We start from the raw sequence: 18606 nt of genomic DNA, 5'->3' as shown, positions 1-18606 counted from the left end.
GTTCTTCTCCTGTCTTCCTCTCCTCCATTCACCTGTCTTATGTTTTTTAACTCCACTGTCCTCCACAACCAAGTAACATTTTCCATGTGGACCTCTTTACATTCACTTGTCTATGCTTCTACAGTCATTTATCAGCATATATGCATATATTTATGCTTGTAAGTGTGTTGGGAGAGTTTCCATTTTTTAAGGATCATATTAAACTTGCTTCTATTTGTTAAATTTTTCTTTTTAACAATACGTTGTAAAAATGTATTCAACTCCGTGCATATAAATTTAACCCACTCTTTTTTAGAGCAGTATAATTTTGCCTGGTGTAAATTTATCAAAACCTTTTCAATGATATTTCTATTAAAGTTGACTCTTTCAGGTTTTATAACCATGAAAAGTATTACAATAAACTTCTTTGTCTCTATTCTATCTGTGTATATATCTATCTATCATTTATCTATCAGTCTACCATCTGTCTACCTACCTTTCCTTATTCCTGGTGTCTTTGTTTCTATTAAAAAGATTTCCAGCTGGGCACAGTGGTTCACATCTGTAATCCTAGCATTTTGGGAGGCTGAAGCGAGAGGATTGTTTGAGGCCAGGAGTTTGACACAAGCCTTGGCAACATAGAGAGACCTTGTCTCTGCAAAAAATTAAAAAATTAGCTGGGCATGGTGATACATTCCTGCAGTCCTAGCTACTTGGCAGGCTGAATCTGGGAGGCTGGAGGATCAGTTGAACCCAGGAGTTCAAGGCTGCAGTGAGCTATGACCACTACTGCACTCTAGCCTGAGTGAGAGTGAGACCGTGTCTCTTAAAAAAAAAAAAAAAACTAGGAGTGAGACTCCTGGATTGGAAGGTATATGCATTTTCATTTTAATAAATATTGCCAGAGGCTTTCAAAAACCTAGTATGTTATCTATCTCAACCAAGAATGTCAGAGTACCTATCCTAGCATCAGTGCTAATTCTAAAGTACTCCTTTCTCATTTTTGTGAATATGATGAATGAGGATTAAAATCTGATTGCTATTTTAGTTTGCATTTCTATGATTATTAGTGAGGTTGAATATCCTGTCATGTATTTATGACCATTTGGATTTTCACTTCTCTAAAACAACATTTACATAATCTCCTTTGTCCCTGTTTCTATTTGATTATTTGCACATTTTAGGAGCTTATTATATAGAGTGAGCTTGTGTTTAACTCCCACTTACAAATGAGAACGTGTGGTATTTATTTTTCCATTCCCATGTTAATTCACTCTAGGATAATGGCCTCCAGTTGCACCCATGTTGCTGCAAAGGACATGATTTCATTCTTTTTTATTGCTGTGTAGTATTCCATAGTGCATATGTATCCCATTTTCTTTTTTATCTGTATCTCTCTAATCCACCTGGCATTCACTCGATTTCCCCATATTTCCTTCTTTCCTGTTCCTCACCCTGATCATACTTGGTTTATTGATGGCAGTTCCACCAGGCCTAATCACCATTCACCAGCAAAGGCAGGCTATGCTATAGTATCTTCCACACCTATCATTGAGGCTACCACTCTAACCCCCTCCACTACCTCTCAGCAAGTTGAACTCATTGCCTTAACTCGAGCCCTCACTCTTGCAAAAGGACTACTCATCAATATTTATACTGACTCTAAATATGCCTTCCATATCCTGCACCACCATACTGTTATATGGGCAGAAAGAGGTTTCCTCACTACACAAGGGTCCTCTATCATTAATGCCTCTTTAATAAAAACTCTTCTAAAGGTCGCTTTACTTCCAAAGGAAACTGGAGTCATTCACTGCAAGGGCCATCAAAAGGCATCAGATCCCATTGCTCAGGGCAGCACTTATACTGATAAGGTAGCTAAAAAAGCAGCTAGCATTCCAACTTCTATCCCTCATGGCAGTTTTTCTCCTTCTCATCAGACACTCCCACCTACTCCCCCACCGAAACTTCCACCTATCAGTCTTCCCACACAAGGCAAATGGTTCTTGGACCAAGGAAAATATCTCCTTCCAGCCTCACAGGCCCATTCTATTCTGTTGTCATTTCATAACCTCTTCCTTGTAGGTTACAAGCCGCTAGCCCGCCTCTTAGAACCTCTTATTTCCTTTCCATCATGGAAATCTATCCTCAAAATATCACTTCTCAATGTTCCATCTGCTATTCTACTACTCCTCAGGAATTTGTCAGGCCCCACTCCCTTCCCTACACATTAAGCTTGAGAATTTGCCCTTGCCCAGGACTGGCAAATTGACTTTACTCACATGCCTTGAGTCAGGAAACTAAAATACCTCTTGGTCTAGGGAGACAGTTTCACTGGATGGGTAGAGGCCTTTCCCACAGGGTCTGAGAAGGCCACCACAGTCATTTCTCCCCTTCTGTCAGACATAATTCCTTTGTTTGGCCTTCCCACCTCTATACAGTCCAATAATGGACCGGCCTTTATTAGTCAAATCACCCAAACAGTTTCTCAGGCTTTTGGTATTCAGTGGAATCTTCATACACTTTACTGTCCTCAATCTTCAGGAAAGGTAGAATGGACTAATGGTCTTTTAAAAACACACCTCACCAAGCTCAGCCTCCAACTTAAAAAGGAGGACTCTGTCAAGTATAGAGCCCAAAAACTCACCAACCAAGCTGAACCCCCTTGGGCACTCTCTAATTGGATGTCCTGGGTCCTCCCAATTCTTAGTCCTTTAATACCTGTTTTTCTCCTTCTCTTATTCGGACCTTGTGTCTTCCATTTAGTTTCTCGATTCATCCAAAACCATATCCAGGCCATCACCAATCATTCTATATGACAAATGTTTCTTCTAACAACCCCACAATATCACCCCTTACCACAAAATCTTCCTTCAGCTTAATCTCTCCCACTCTAGGTTCCCACATCGCCCCTAATCCCGCTTGAAGCAGCCCTGAGAAACATCGCCATTATCTCTCCATACCACCCTCCAAAATTTTCACCACCCCAACACTTTACCACTATTTCATTTTATTTTTCTTATTAATATAAGAAGACAGGAATGTCAGGCCTCTGAGCCCAGGCCTGCACATATACATCCAGATGGCCTGAAGTAACTGAAGAATCACAAAAGAAGTGAAAATGGCCTGTTCCTGCCTTAACTGATGACATTACATTGTGAAATTCCTTCTCCTGGCTCAGAAGCTCCCCCAATGAGCACCTTGTGACCCCCGCCCCTGCCTGCCAGAGAACAACCCCCTTTGACTGTAATTTTCCACTACCTACCCAAATCCTATAAAACAGCCCCACCCCTATCTCCCTTCACTGACTCTCTTTTCCGACTCAGCCCGCCTGCACCCAGGTGAAATAAACAGCCTTATTGCTCAAAAAAAAAAAAAGTTATTGATACATAATAGTTGTACATATTTATGGAGTATATGTGATATCTTGACTCATGCATACAATATATAATGGTCAAGTCAGGATAATCGGGATATCCATAACCTCAAATAGTTATGATTTCCCTTTGTTGGGAATTTTTTAAAATAATTTCAACTTTTATTTTAGATTTAGGGTGTACCTGTGCAGGTTTGTTACATGGGTATATTGTATGATGCTGAGGTTTACGGTACTATTATACCCACTGCCCAGGTAGTGAGCATGGTACCCAATAGTTTTTCAACACTTTCCCCCTCCCCAGTGTCTATTGCTGCCATCTTTATGTCCATGAGTATCCAATGTTTACTCCTATTTACCAGTGAGAACATGCAGTATTTGGTTTTCTTTTGCTACATTAATTCTCTTAGGATAATGGCCTCCAGTTCTATCCATGTTGCTGCAAAGGACATGATTTTATTCTTTTTTATAGCTGTGTGGTATTCCATGATGTATATATACCACAGTTTCATTATCCAATCCACTGTTGATGGGCATCTAGGCTGATTTCATGTCTTTGCTATTGTGAATAGTGTTGCAATGAATATATGAATGCATGTGTCTTTTCAGTGGAATTATTCATTTTCTTTTTGATATATACCCAGTAATGAGACTGTGTCAAAAGTAGTTCTGGGTCAAAAAGTAGTTCTAAGTTCTTTGAAAAACATCCAGACTGCTTTTCACAATGGCTGAACTAATTTACATTCTCACCAACAGTGTGTAAGCATTCCCTTTTCTCTGCAGCCTTCCCGACATCATATTTTTTTTTCTTTTTCATGATAGTCGTTCTGACTGGTGTAAGATGGTATCTCATGGTTCTTATTTGCATTTATCTGATGATTAGTGATATTGAGCATTTTTTCATATGTTTTTTTGGCCACACTTATTTTGAAAAGTGTTTGCTCATGTCCTTTGCCCACTTTTTAATGGGGTTGTTTTTTGCCTGTTAATTTAAGTTCCTTATAAATTCTGGATATTAGGCCGGTCGTGGTGGCTCATGCCTATAATTCCAGCACTTTGGGAGGCTGGGGCGGGCGGATCACCTGAGGTCAGGAGTTTGAGACCAGCCTGACCAACATAGTGGAATGCAGTCTCCAATAAAAAATAAAAAATAAGGGCCAGGCATGGTGGCTCAAGCCTGTAATCCCAGCACTTTGGGAGGCCGAGGCCTGTGGATCACAAGGTCAGGAGTTAGAGACCAGCCTGACCAACATGGTGAAACCCCGTCTCTACTAAATATACAAAAATTAGCCTGGCATGGTGGCAGGCGCCTGTAATCCCAGCTACTTGAGAGACTGAGGCAGGGGAATCACTTGAAACTGAAAGGGGGAGGTTGCAGTGAGCTGAGATTGCATCACTGCACCCCAGCCTAGGGGAAAGAGCAAAACTCCGTCTCAAAAAAAAAAAAAAAAAAAAAATCTGGATATTAGACCTTTATCAGATGCATAGTTGGTGAATATTTTCATTTTCTCCACATCCTCAACAACACTTATTATCCTTTGTCTTTTTTTATAGTAGCCATTTTAAAAGGAGTGAAGTTGTATCTGATAGTAGTTTTAATTTCCATTTTCTCAATGATTACTGATATAGAATTTTTTTTATATACCTCTTGGCCTCTGTATGTCTTCTTTTGAGAAATGTCTGTTCAGATCATTTGCACATTTTAAATCAGCCTATTGTTTTCTGGTTATGGAGTATTTTAGTTCCTTATATAGTAACCCTTTATCAGATGTAGAGTTTGCAAATATTTTCTCCCATTCTGTAGGTTCTTTTAACTCTGATGTTTGTTCTTTGTTATACAGAAGGCTTTTAATTTGAAGTAATCATATTTGTCTATTTTTGCTTTGATTGCCCTTGCTTTTGGGGTCACATCCAAAAAATAATTGCCCAGACCAATGTCATGGAGTGTTCCCCGTGTTTTCTTCTAGTAGTTTTTTCAGGTCCTATATTTACTCTTTAACTCATTTTCAGTTGATTTTAGTGTATGGTATGAAATAAGTTTCTAATTTCAATCTTCTGCATGTGGACCTCCAGTTTTCCCAACATCATTTGTTGAAGAGACTGTTGTCTCCCCATTGAGTGTTCTTGGCATCTTTTTCAAAAATCAGTTGGCTGAGAATGCATGAATTTATTTTTGGGTTCTCTGTTCTGTTCTGGTTATGTCTCTGGTTTTATGCCAGTACCATGCTGTTTTGGTTACTACAGCTTTGTAGTATGTTTTGAAGTCAGGTAGTATCATGCTTCCAGCTGCATTCTTTTAGCTCCAGATTTCATTGGTTATTTGAAGTCTCCTGTGGTTCCATATGAATTTTAGGATTATTTTTTCTACTTATGTGAAGAATAGCTCATATTTTTATAGGAACTTTATTGAATCTGTAGATCATTTTTGATAGTATGGTCGTTTTAACGGTATTAATTTTTTCAAACTGTGAACATGGGATATCTTTTCATTTTTGTGATCTCTTCAATTTCTTTCATTAATGTTTTACAGTTTGCCTTGTAGAGATCTTTTATCTCCTCGTTTAAATTTATTACTATGTATTTTATTTATTTTGTAGCTATTGAAATAGGATTGCTTTTTTATTTCTTTTTCAAGTAGTTCATTGTTGGCATATGGAAATGCTGCTGATTTTTGTCTGCTAATTTTGCATCCTACAACTTTACTGAATTTATCAGTTCTAAGAGTTTTTTTGTAAATTCTTTAGGTTTTTCTATTTATAAGATCATGTCATCTGCAAACACATAAAATTTGACTTCCTTCTTTCCAATTTGGATGTCTTTTAATTATTTCTCTTACCTAGTTCTTCTGCCTAGAACATCATCCAATACTGGGTTGAATTAAAGTGGTGAGAGTGGGCATCCTTGTCTTGTTCCAGTTTCTAGAGGCAAATACTTCAGCTTTTCCCTATTCAGCATAATGCCACCTGTGGGTTTGTTATATGTAGTCTTTATTGCATTCATGTATGCTTCTTTCATATCTAGTTTGTTGAATATTTTTATCATGAAAGGATATTAAATTTTATCAAATGCTTTTTCTGTGTCTATTGAGACTGTCATTTTCTTTTGGTCCATCATTTTGTAAGTGTTATGTATCATGTTGATTGGTTTGCATATGTCAAACCATCCCTGCAATAAATCCCAATTGATTATGGTGAATGATATTTTTAATGTATTGTTGAATTCTGTTTGCTAGTATTTATTTTGAGGAATTTTGTATCTCTGTTCATCAGAAATATTGGCCTATGGTTTTCTTTTTTTGTTGTGCCCTTTTCATGTTTTGGTATGAGGGTAACATCATCATAGAATGAGTATAAAAGAATTTCTTCCACTTCAATTTTCTGGAAAAGTTTGAGAAGAATTGGTATTAGTTCTTTCTTAAATATCTGGCATAATTCAGCAATAAAGCCATCAGGTCCTTGGCTTTTCTTTGATGGGACACTTTTTATTAGTGATTCAATCTTGTAGCTCGTAATTGGTCTGTCCAGATTTTCTACTACTTCTTGGTTCAATCTTGGTGGTTGTATGTGTCCAGAAATTTTTCCATTTTCATTAGGCTTTCCAATTTATTGGCATATAGTTGCTCATAATAGTCTTTAATGACCTCTTCTATTTCTATGGTATCAATTGTAATGTCCCTGTTCATTTGCAGGAATGCTCTTATATGTGACTTTATGCTTTTCTCTTGCTGTTTTTAGATTCCCTCTTTGTCTTTGAATTTGATAGTTTGAATATAATGTGCCTTGGAATTGACCGTTTTGGGTTGAATCTATTTGGAAATGTTTGACCTTCATGTACCTGGATGTCTATATCTCTTGCAAGACTTAAGAAGTTTTTAGCTATTATTTTGTTTAATAGGTTTTCTATGCCTTTGTTCATCTTTTTTCCTTCTGGAATCCATAGGAAGATGACCCTCCACCTCCCAAACTCCCTTTCAGTGAGGATTAATTTCAGACCCTGTTTGACATGCTGCAAAGCTCACCAGGGCATCATCTTTAGGAGAAAGGTATCAGTCTTATTACACCAATTCAGGCCTCCTGTCTTGGATGCAAAGTTAATATAATGCAAAGGATGGGGGAACAAGAAACACAATAAATTGGAGAGCAAAACTAAGGCAAGAAGAAGCCTCAGGCACTTTAAAACACAAAGAGGGCTGGGCACTGTGGCTCATACCTGTAATCCCAGACCTTTGGGAGGCCAAGGCAGGCGGGTCACAAGGTCAGGAGTTCAAGACCAGCCTGACCAACATAGTGAAACCCCGTCTCTACTAAAAATACAAAAAATTAGCCAGGCATGGTGGTGGGCACCTGTAATCCCAGCTACTCAGGAGGCTGAGGCAGGAGAATCACTTGAACCCAGGAGGCGGAGGTTGCAGTGAGTGGAGATCACACCACTGCACTCCAGCCTGGGCAACAGTGTGAGACTCTGTCTCAAAACACACACACAGACACACACACACACACACACACACACACACACACGGAGCATTTTGACTCAGTCATGTGGATAGCACCTAACTTCCATCCTCACTTCATGACCTAGATAATTGTTTCCAAGCTCCATATTGCCCCTAGAGAAAGCATGGGAACCAGGCTGTGAATGATTTCCCTGAATCCTGAATAACAAAAACATTTTCATGGCAAATATGATCTCCTCTCCATGACCATCACTTCCTTGGAAGTCTGTACCACATACAAACTGGAACCAAACCAAGGTAATGAGAAAAGGTGAAAAGGGGACTTGTCCAGACTTTTCTCCCTTTTGGCAAGTTCAAAAGTCAAACCTGAAGGCAGGCAAATGGGCAGAACATGGGAGGATGCTAGATTTTCTCATCCTGTGAGTTCATGACAAGGAGTTTTTATCCTAGCTCTGAGAGTTCCAAATGGGAACTGGAAGTTACTTCACTCTCCATCTCTCAAGGATTGACTCAATGAGCTTATATAAATCCATAATACTGAGCTGTTTTCATGAGTGATTTTCCCTTTAAACATTGAAACAGAAAGAAAATGACAGTAAAAGTTACAATAGCCCCTCCATGAAATCATTAAACAAAGTCTATGAACATTAATATTCCCACTTTGTTAGCATTTTTGTTAGTATTAACATGCATATCATGAAGCTTCCCTTTTTATTATAAATAAATTGTACATCAAGTTCAAGCCTCTTGGTTGTCTTTCTTCATTTGTGTTTTCTCTTTTCTATTTTTGTACCTTCCAAGGATACATCATGGATCTTCAAGCTGTAGGGAAGTTTCCACTGGTACATTAAAAATATCTTTGAAGGCCAGGCGCAGTGGCTTACATCTGTAATCCCAGCACTTTGGGAGGCCGAGGCAGGTGAATCACAATGTCAGGAGTTCAAGACCAGCCTGGTCAACATGGTGAAACCCCATTTCTACTAAAAATACAAAAATTAGCCAGGTGCAGTGATGGGTGCCTGTAATCCCAGCTACTCAGGAGGCTTAGGCAGGAGAACTGCTTGAACCTGGGAGGGAGAATTTGCAGTGAGCCGGGATCCCGCCACTGCACTCCAGCCTACGCGATAGAGCAAGACTCTGTCTCAAAAAAAAAAAAAAAAGTCTTAGAAAACGAAATGTTAATTTCTTTGTGTTATTTTATCAATATACCCTCTGTCCCATCTGTTTTACAATTCCATTAGTCCTTTGCATTGTCTCCTTTCATATATACATGTGAGAGCAAGGACAGGGTACCCAGCTCTAGTTCATAGCTTGCATCTACAAAGGTGCCGGTCTGGAATAACACCACAGTGTCATGCAGTGAACTTCTTGGGATGACTCTGGATGCATTATGCCAAAGAGTTTCTTTGGTTTGTGTATGTGGAGCACAAGTGCCAGAAAATTCTAAACTCATTTTTTACTGGTGGATTACTCCAAGTAGAGGATACTTTTCCACATAATGCTGATTATGTTAACTGTGAAATTAGGATCTCTGTGTGTTTCACAGACAGACAGACACACACCCACACACACAAACAGTAGCATCACAGATTCCCCTTAAATAAACTGAAAAATTTATTTGACAGCATTAGGACTATGCCGTTAGTTGTTTTATTCTCAATTGTACCCCCAGATATTTTTTATTTTTATTTATTTATTTTTTTTCTGAGACAGAGTCTTGCGCTGTTGCCCAGGCTGCAGTGCAGTGGCACGATCTCGGCTCACTGCAAGCTCTGCCTCCTGAGTTGACGCCATTCTCCTCCCTCCGCCTCCCGAGTAGCTGGGACTACAGGCACCTGCCACCACGCCCAGCTAATTTTTTTTGTATTTTTAGTAGAGACGGGGTTTCTCGATCTCCTGACCTCATGATCTGCCCGCCTCAGCCTCCCAAAGTTTTGGGATTACAGGTGTGAGCCACCACGCCCAGCCACCCCCAGATATTTTTTATATGCCATCAGAGATGAGACAGTCTAGTATTTCTAGTCATGCCTATATTTTCAAGAGTGATGTGATCATAGTTCTCTGGTTCATTAAAAAAAATCTGATATTGGCCAATTTTAAGATACATACAAAATATATCTCTATGTATATATACCTCTCCATCTATCTCTAAATGCATATAAAGTGTATCTCTCTGTGTCCATATCTACTTCAACAATCCCTTCACCTCTCCTCATTGCACCCTTCTATTCTTGTTTGTATATATACAGATGTGCCTACAGCTAATGTTGAAAGAGGAGGAGTCTTTTCTTTGGCAGAAATGCTGAGACCAGCTCGGTCAGGGAGACTCTAACCCAGCAGTGCTAGAGGAATTAAACATACACACACAGAAATATAGAGGTGTAAAGTGGGAAATCAGGGGTCTCACAGCCTTCAGAGCATTAATTAGCATTGTTTCTATAGATATTCGATTAACTAAAAGTATCCCTTATGGGAAACAAAGGGATGGGCCGAAATAAAGGGGTGGATCTGGCTACTCTGAGTAATTTAAAAGGAAAGGGCTCAAATGTAGCTATAATATTTCCCTGTTGATCTGGGGGGGTGTATTCCAACAGGGAACCACCAAGCCTCTAAATCACTCTCTCATCTAGCTTGCTGAATTCCTGCCTGAATAGAACTAAGAGCAGTCGCTCTAGGTGCTGCTCAAACAGTCACTGGGGCAACTACTTTTTGCCCAGTGTCCTCCGGAAAAGAAAGATCTGGGGGGTCATTTTCTTCAAAATAATAAGGAGGGGGTGCAGAAGGGTAGGGATGAACCTCTCCCTCCTTTGCCACTTTAGCTTCAGCTGGTAAAGAAACCTGCTCTGTAACCTCTTCTGTTACTTTGTTATACTCTCCTTCCTCCTCCTCATCAGTGTGAAAAAGTTCCTAGGTGGAATGAACCAGACCCCACACTTGTCCCATTGTTACCCTGATGCTTCCAAGCTCCCCTTCTTACTCACCACGGGGATTGCTTTAAAAGTACTCAGGTGTCCTCCAGCTTAGTTCCACATTCTCCAACTGTTGCTCCGGCGGCCCTTCGACCTGGATTTGAGTCCCCATGATGGACACCACTTGCTGAGACCAGCTCAGTCAGGGAGACCCTAACCCAGCAGCACTAGAGGAATTAAACCCACACACACAGAAACAGAATTGTAAAGTGGGAAATCAGGGGTCTCACAGCCTTCAGAGCTGAGAGCCCTGAACAGAGATTTAACCATGTATTTATTAACAGCAAGCCAGTCATTAGCATTGTTTGTATAGATATTCAATTAACTAAAAGTATCCTTTATGGGAAAGGAAGGCATGGGCCCAAATAAAGGGGTGGGTCTGGCTAGTCATCTGCAGCCAGGAACATGCCCTTAAAGCACAGATTGCTCATGCTATTGTTTGTGGCTTAAGAATGCCTTTAAGCGGTTTTCCACCCTGGGTGGGCCAGGTGTTCCTTGCCCTCATTCCAGTAAACCCACAACCTTCCAGCGTGGGTGTTATGGTTATCATGAACATGTTACAGTGCTGCAGAGATTTTGTTTATAGCCAGTTTTGGGGCCAGTTTATGGCCAGATTTTGGGGGGCCTGTTCCCAACACAGAAGTGGTGGGCTATACCTTGTGAAACAAGAGTTCTGGATACAGTGGCCTTAAGAAAAACAAGTTTCTCTTTTGGCAAAAGAATCAAAGTGATGGCCTTTGGTTCTGAAAGGAAAGAGTGACTCCAGTAGCATGAGGACTTTAAGATTTGGGGAAACTTGAATTGCCAAAGGCAATAAATGGTGCTGAAAGCTGGAGTTCAGCTGGTTTTGTGGTCCTGGTCAGCCAGCCCAAAGAAGCCTGAGATCCAGGCTTGCACAGTGGATCCTATCCCATCACCTGACAGCCTGTGCAAAAACACATCTGCATGCTCCCAGAAGTCCCTGGCTACTGAGTCAATCATATCTACTGCTCTGGGAAACCACAGAGTTTGGGAGGGTGAGTGATAAAATGGCTGCTGAAGGAAGTCCAGTGCCAGAAGAGTGATGGCACCACCACTGCCACTGCTGCCAGAGTCCAAGTCCAGGCTGGAAAAAAAGGGCTTTTTTCAGTAAAGCCATCTGCACCTAAAGGGAAAAACCCTGAGGATTCAACAAGAGCATAATGAAGCTTTCCACCTCCCCCTTCTGAGAACTGGGGACAAGAAGTCTTCAAAACCAAGTTATGGGACTAGCAGGCCACTTCTAGTTCAAGTGGCATGGGTCATTGGCTGCTGCCTGGCAACCATCCTCTCAGAGTGGGTGATATGGTTTGGCTGTGTCCCCACCCAAATCTCAAGTTGAATTGTATCTCCCAGAATTCCCACATGTTGTGGGAGGGACCCAGGAGGAGGTAATTGAATCATGAGGGCTGGTCTTTCCCATGGTTTTCTCATGATAGTGTATAAGTCTCATGAGATCTGGTGGATTTATCAAGGGTTTCTGCTTTTCCTTCTTCCTCATTTTCTCTTGATGGCAGCCATGTAAGAAGTGCCTTTCTCCTCCCACCATAATTCTGAGGCCTCCCCAGACACGTGGAACTGTAAATCCAATTAAACCTCTTTTTCTTCCCAGTCTTGCATATGTCTTTATCAGCAGCATGAAAACAGACTAATACAGTGGGGAAGAAACTATAGGAGTGAGACGTGGCCATTTCACCTCTGGAGCCAAACTCAGCTTAGTTCCTGGCTGGGTGCCAAGGATTTATTCTTTAGCAAAAGTCTCTGCAATTAGTGACCCTCAATCAAGATCTTTTTACCCTGTGGAATCCCTCCCAACCACAGGACTCACTGTATTGGTGCTCTGCTCACAAACAAGCCCCAGCTGAAACCTGAGGCCAGAGAGCAACCTACTAGCTGTGAAGAATCCTAGAGTTCCACAGGACATTACTTCTATTAATACTCATAATGTTTCATTTAGTTCAAGCAAGCAGCTTTTCTGGTACTTAATCATAAACAAACAACAACAACACACATACACACACACAGTGCTCACACATGCACAAAGCAACATTGTAATCTATTTGATGTATCTAGTTTCACAGGTAATCAGTCTCATTTACAAATCAATCTGGCTAGTTTTTCTTGTCCTCATGGTAATATACGGAACTTGTGTTTTTCAGGTATCTGTGGTGAAAGAGCCCTCTTGCCAGCTGGAATTATTTAAATGTAGCAATTTTCATCCAGTCATTGCTTTACAACACAGATGTGATATCCACAGCCTACTAAGGAGTTGTTACAGATTTTTTTCCATTTATACATGAAGTAGGTCTTCAGATTTACTTCTTTTTTTTCCCTTTCTTTTCCACCTTTCTTTCTTCCTCTCTTTCTTTCATTATCTTCAATTTTGAGGAAAGTTTTATTTTTCAGTAAAGAGATCTTGCATGATACCTCACATCTTTCATTTAACCTGTTCTCCAGCACCACCCTTCTCCCAGCTTATTAAGCAGTGCAATCTTTGTCTGAGTTCAAGAATTTCTTGACTTACCCTGACAGTAGCACTCAAGAACAGGTGAGCCTAACCACTTGCAGTCTGTTTACCTTTTCTTTAAAGTGAAAAGGAGGATGTCCCATTTTTTGCCTTTTGGTTTTTATCAGATGATATAGCTTTGCCATAATTTGTAGTTACAGTAGATTAGTTACCATCTGTCCAAGATGCAATGCTGTTTGGTATAATCTATGGGACCTAACATAGGGGTGCAAGGATGGTTCAACACATGCAAATCAACAAATGTAATACATCACAACAATAGTGTGAAGGAAATATCCATGTGATCATCTCAATAGATGCAGAAAAAGTATTTGATAAAATTAAACATTCTTTCATCATAAGAGATGAATTTATTATATTCATCACAACAAATTAGGCATATGCTGGGTGCAGTGGCTCATGCCTGTAATCCTAGCACTTTGGGAGGCCAACGTGGGTGGATCACTTGAGTTCAGGAGTTCAAGACCAGCATGGGCAACATGATGAAACCCCATCTCTACAAAAATTACAAAAATTAGCCAGGTGTGGTGGCACATGCCTGTAGTCTCAGCTACTTGGGAGGCTGAGGTGGGAGGATCACTTGTGCCTGGGAGGTTGAGGCTGCAGTGAGTCAAGATTGTGCCACTGCACTCTAGCCTGGGCAGCAGAGTGACACCCTGTCTCAAAAAAAAAAAAAAAAAAAAAAGGTATAGAATGAATGTACCTCAACAAAATAAAGGCCTTATATGACAAATCTACAGGTAACATCATTCTCAATGGTGAAATTCTAAAATGTTTTCCTTGAAGATTAGAAACAAGACAAGGATGTACACTCTTGTTACTTCTATTCATCAAAATACTGGAAATCCTAGCCAGCTCAATTAAGCAATAAAAAGAAAGAAAAGGCACCCAAATGAAAGAAAGAAAGAAAGAAGTAAAATTGTCTGTCTGCAGATTACATTATCTTATATTTAAACCCTAAAGACTCCATCAAAAAACTGTTAGAATAAATAAATTCGGTAAAGTTTCAGGATACAAAACCAATGTGCAAAAATCGGTTGCAATTTAAATACTATCAACAAACTATCAGAAACAAAAATTAAGAAAACAATCTTAAATAGCATCAAAATGTTAAACTATCTAAAAATATCATGAGAAAACATAAACCAGAAAATAAAAAATAAATAAAATGTCTAGGAATAAATTTAACCAAGCAGGTGAATGATCTGTACACTGAAACACAATAAAACATTGATAAAAAATTGAATCAGGAAGCAGAGCAAGATGGCCAAACAGAGCCCTCCAATGATCATTCCCCATGCCCTGCAGGAACACCAACCTGGACAACTATCCGCACAAAAAAACACCTTCATAAGAACCAAAAATCAGGTGAGCAATCACAGTACATGGTTTTAACATCATATCAAGGACAGAGGCGGTGAAGAGGGAAGGAAAGAGTCTTGAATTGCCTACACTACCCCCATTCACTGGCAGCATCAAGTGGTATGAGAGAGATCTGTGTACTTGGGAGAGAGAGAGCAAAGTGATTATGGAACTTTGCATTGGAATGCTGTCACAGCAGAAAGCAACACAGGACACAGTTCAGCCAGCACTCACAGAGGAAGCATTTAGACCAGCCCTAGCCAAAGAGGAATTGTCCATTCCAGGGGTCAGAATCTGGATAGACCCACCACCATGGGATAAAGTACTCTGGGATCCTAAATAAACTTGAAAGGCAGTCTAGACACAAGGACTGAAATTCCTGGGCAAGTCCCTATGCTAGCTGGGCTCAGAGCCAGTGGACTTGCTTGAGGTGTAGGTGACCCAGTGAGATATCACCTGGAGTGGCCAAGAAAGTGCTTGCCTCACTCCTCCCCGCCAACTCCAGGCAGTGCAGCTCACAAATGTGGGAGAAAAAAGAGTGAAGAGGACTTTGTCTTGCAACTTGAATACCAGCTCAGCCACAGTAAAATAAAGCACCAAGCAGAGTCCTGAAGCCCCAATTCTAAGCCATAGCTCCCAGATGAAATTTCTAGACTCATCTTGGGCCTGAAGAAAACCCACTGCCCTCAAGGAAAGAAGCCAGTCCTTGCAGAATTCACCCCCTGCTAACTAAAGAGCCCTTGGGCCCTGAATAAACATCAGTGGTAACCAGGCAGTAAGTACCATGGGTTTTGGATGAGACTCAGTACATTGCTGGCTTCATGTGCAACCCAGCACATTCCCAGCTCTGGTGGCCACAGGGAGGGACTCCTGCTTGAGGAAAGGAAAGGGAAAAGTGAAAAGGACTTTGTCTTGTAACTTGGGTACCAGCTCAGTCTCGGTAAAATAAAGCATCAAGCAGATTCCTAAAATCCCCAATCCCAGGCCCTAGCTCCGAGACGGCATTTATAGACTCACCCTGAGACAGAAGGGAAATTGCTGCACTGAAGAGAAAAATTCAGTCCTGGCCAGGATTCATCACCTGCTGACTACAGAGCCCTTGAACATTGAATAAACATCAGTGGTAGCCAGGAAATTGTCACCAGAGGCCTTAGGTGGGACCCAGTACTGTGCTGGCTTCAGGTGTGACCCAGCACAATCCCAGCAGTGATGGCTATGGTAGTGCTTGTGTCACCCCTTCCTCAACTCCAGGCACCTCAGCATGGAGAGAAAGACTTTGTCTGTTTGGGAGAAGGTATGGGAAGAGAACAAGAGACTGTCTGGTAATCCAGGGACTTCTCTCAAATTTCACCCAAGACCACTAAGGTGATACCTTTATGGGTCTGCAAGAGTCACAGCATTACTGAGTTTGGGGTTCCCCCTATTGTGTATTTGGCTGCAGTGACCAAATAATTCGATTACGACGCTCAATTCCCTTTGAATACTTGAAAAGCCTTCTCAAGAAGGACAAGTACAAACCAGCCCACACTGAAAAGATTAAATACCTAACTCTTTAATGCCCAGACACTGGCAAATATCCACAAGCATCAAGACCACCAAGGAGAACATGACCTCACCAAACTAAATAAGGCATCAGTGACCAACTCCAGAGTTAGAGAGATATGTGACCTTTTACACAGAGAATTCAAAATAGCTGTTTTAAGAAATTTCAATGTAATCCAAGATAATACAGAAAGGGAATTCAGAATCCTGTTAAATATATTTAACAAAAAGGTTGAAGTAATTTAAAAGAATCGAGCAGAGATTCTGCAGCTGAAAAATTCAATTGACACACTGAAGAATGCATTAGAGTCTCTCAACAGCCGAATTAACCAAGCAGAAGAAAGAATTAGTCAGCTTGAAGACAGGCTATTTGAAAATACACAGGGGAGTCAAAAGAAAAAAGAATAAAAATAATGAAATTTATAAAATAGCTTCAAAAAGGCAAATATAAGTTATTGGTCTTAAAGTGGAGGTAGAGAGGGAAATCAGAGTAGAAAGTTTATTCAAGGAGATAATAACAGATAACTTCCCAAACCTAGAGAAAAATGTCAATATTCAAGGGTAAGAAACCTATATAGGCCGGGCGGGGTGAGGGCTGGGGAACCTTCTCCCCGCCTGGGCACCCCCACCTTCGCGGCCCAGATCCTCCCGCCAGCCCAGCCCCTCCTTCGCAGGGGGAGCGAGGCGACGGTTGCCGGGAAGCGCGCAGCACCCCTCCCTCCCATTCTTCGTCCTCCCCTGGCGCGCCGCCCGTTTTTCCTCTTTCTCCGTTAAAAACAACTGGGTGGCTGTGGGAAAAGGGAAGGTGGCGCCGGCGGAGTCTGGGCAGGCGCCTCCCACTCAGCCGCCAGCAGCCCTGGGAGCCGGAGGATGGCTGCGGTAGCAGCCACAGCCCCAGAGGAGGCGGTGCCCGACGCCCGGGGCGCCCAGCGCGCCCAGACCGGCAGTGGCCTTCATGGCGCACCAGAACCTAAACCAGAGGCAGCCACACGGACACCTGAGCCGCCTCTTCCTGCTAGAGCCAGCGAGGTGTGCCCGCAGCCGAGACCCCTTCCTCTCCACGTCTCCTCGTCTCCTTGTCTCCCGTGCCCGCGTCAGGCCGCCAGCCTCGCCCACCTCCCCAAGAAGAGCGCGCCGGGCGACGACTGCCCCTGGGGCGGCGGCCCTGGACGTGCGGGGGGCCTCTCTGGGCCCGCTGCTGCGCCTTGGCCCTGCCCTCTAGCTCCCGCGCTCGCTCCCGCCCTCCTGGCTCTCCGGGCGCGCCTGGCGGGGCAGGGCGGACATGGGCACCAAGCAGAGGAGCCTCACGCGAAAGTACTGGGGCTCGGATCTACCTTCCAGTAGCAACGGAGGAGCCAATGGGACCGCGGGCGGCGGCGGGGGCGCTCGGGCCACCGCGGGGCGGTTCCCGGCTCAGGTGCCCAGTGGGCACCAGCCCAGCGCCTCGGGCGGCGCTGCTGCGAAGGCCCTGGCAGCCCCGCGCAGCCGCTCCCGCGGCGGGGCCGTGGGGAGCGTGGCGTTGGGGGCCCGCGCAGCGCAGTCCTCCTTCAGCATGCCGAACAGTAGCAGCGGCCCATAGGGCTTACAGGACTCGGTGCACAGCAGCCCTGAGGAAGGTGGCGCGGCCGGTCCAGGCCGGTGGGCGGGAGCCCCGCCAGGCAATGCCTGGTGATCAGCACCTTACCAGCTCACCTCTTGCCGCCCATGTTTGGAGGTGCTGAGAAACATGTCTGTTCTTCAAGAGCCAGCTAATCATTTTTACCAAGTATGATAATTAGCTGCCCTGATTCAGATACCATTTCCTTATTGTGACATAGGGGTGACTACTGTCAGAAAACCCTGAAAATGTTTTAAAACAAGTACTAATGGGGCTTGGCGATTCTTGCCACGCTTTTCCAGAGCTCGGACCTTGCTATTATTTGCTACTGGGCACCCACAAACCCTTGCTTGTTAAACTGATCTCCTTCAAGACTCAAGAAAAGCGCCATGCGGCTCCCTCCTAGGGCTCTCCTGCCCTCTCCTCACCAAAGCCCAGAGTGGTCTTCCTGGAGAACTGAGGCGCCTGCAGTTTGTGCACCTTTTCCTGGAGCTGCGCCAGGAAATTATGTATCAACTGGAAGCAGCCCAGAAGGGTCTTGGCAATCACGTCCAGCTGCAAGCCATTTGGAGGTCTCAGATTGCGCACCTCCTCCCGCCCCCTGGCAGGTTCCCTCTGCCTAGGGTCCAAAGCTACAGAGGCAGCCCGGACTCTTCCACCTCCTCCTCCATCTCTGGCTCCCTGGCTTGGGAGGCCCCTCAGCTTCAACTGGCTGGGGCGGGAAGATTGAAATGGCTGTGGAGCCGCTGCTTTTGAGCTTACTCCTCGTTTGCCCAACTATTT

General features: G+C 42.8%; 1 protein-coding gene and 1 pseudogene across 3 annotated transcripts in view; one reads left to right on the top strand and one right to left on the bottom strand.

The window, feature by feature from the left end:
* Positions 1 to 17692, bottom strand: part of SFTPD (surfactant protein D) — a 45944-nt gene extending 28252 nt beyond the window's left edge. For all 3 annotated transcript variants that reach the window (XM_034930969.3, XM_055093055.2, XM_055093056.2), the window contains exon 1: positions 17561 to 17692. The gene's annotated coding sequence lies outside the window, so the exon portion shown is untranslated. The remainder of the gene's footprint in view (positions 1 to 17560) is intronic.
* On the top strand, positions 17509 to 17978 carry LOC129393136 (E3 ubiquitin-protein ligase ZNRF2-like; annotated as a pseudogene).
* The last annotated feature ends 628 nt before the right edge of the window (positions 17979 to 18606 follow it).

Source organism: Pan paniscus, chromosome 8 (assembly GCF_029289425.2).
Source record: "Pan paniscus chromosome 8, NHGRI_mPanPan1-v2.0_pri, whole genome shotgun sequence".
NCBI classification, from domain to species: Eukaryota; Metazoa; Chordata; class Mammalia; order Primates; family Hominidae; genus Pan; species Pan paniscus.
Note: the sequence above shows the minus strand (reverse complement) of the source record. Positions and strands in the feature narration are given on the sequence as shown.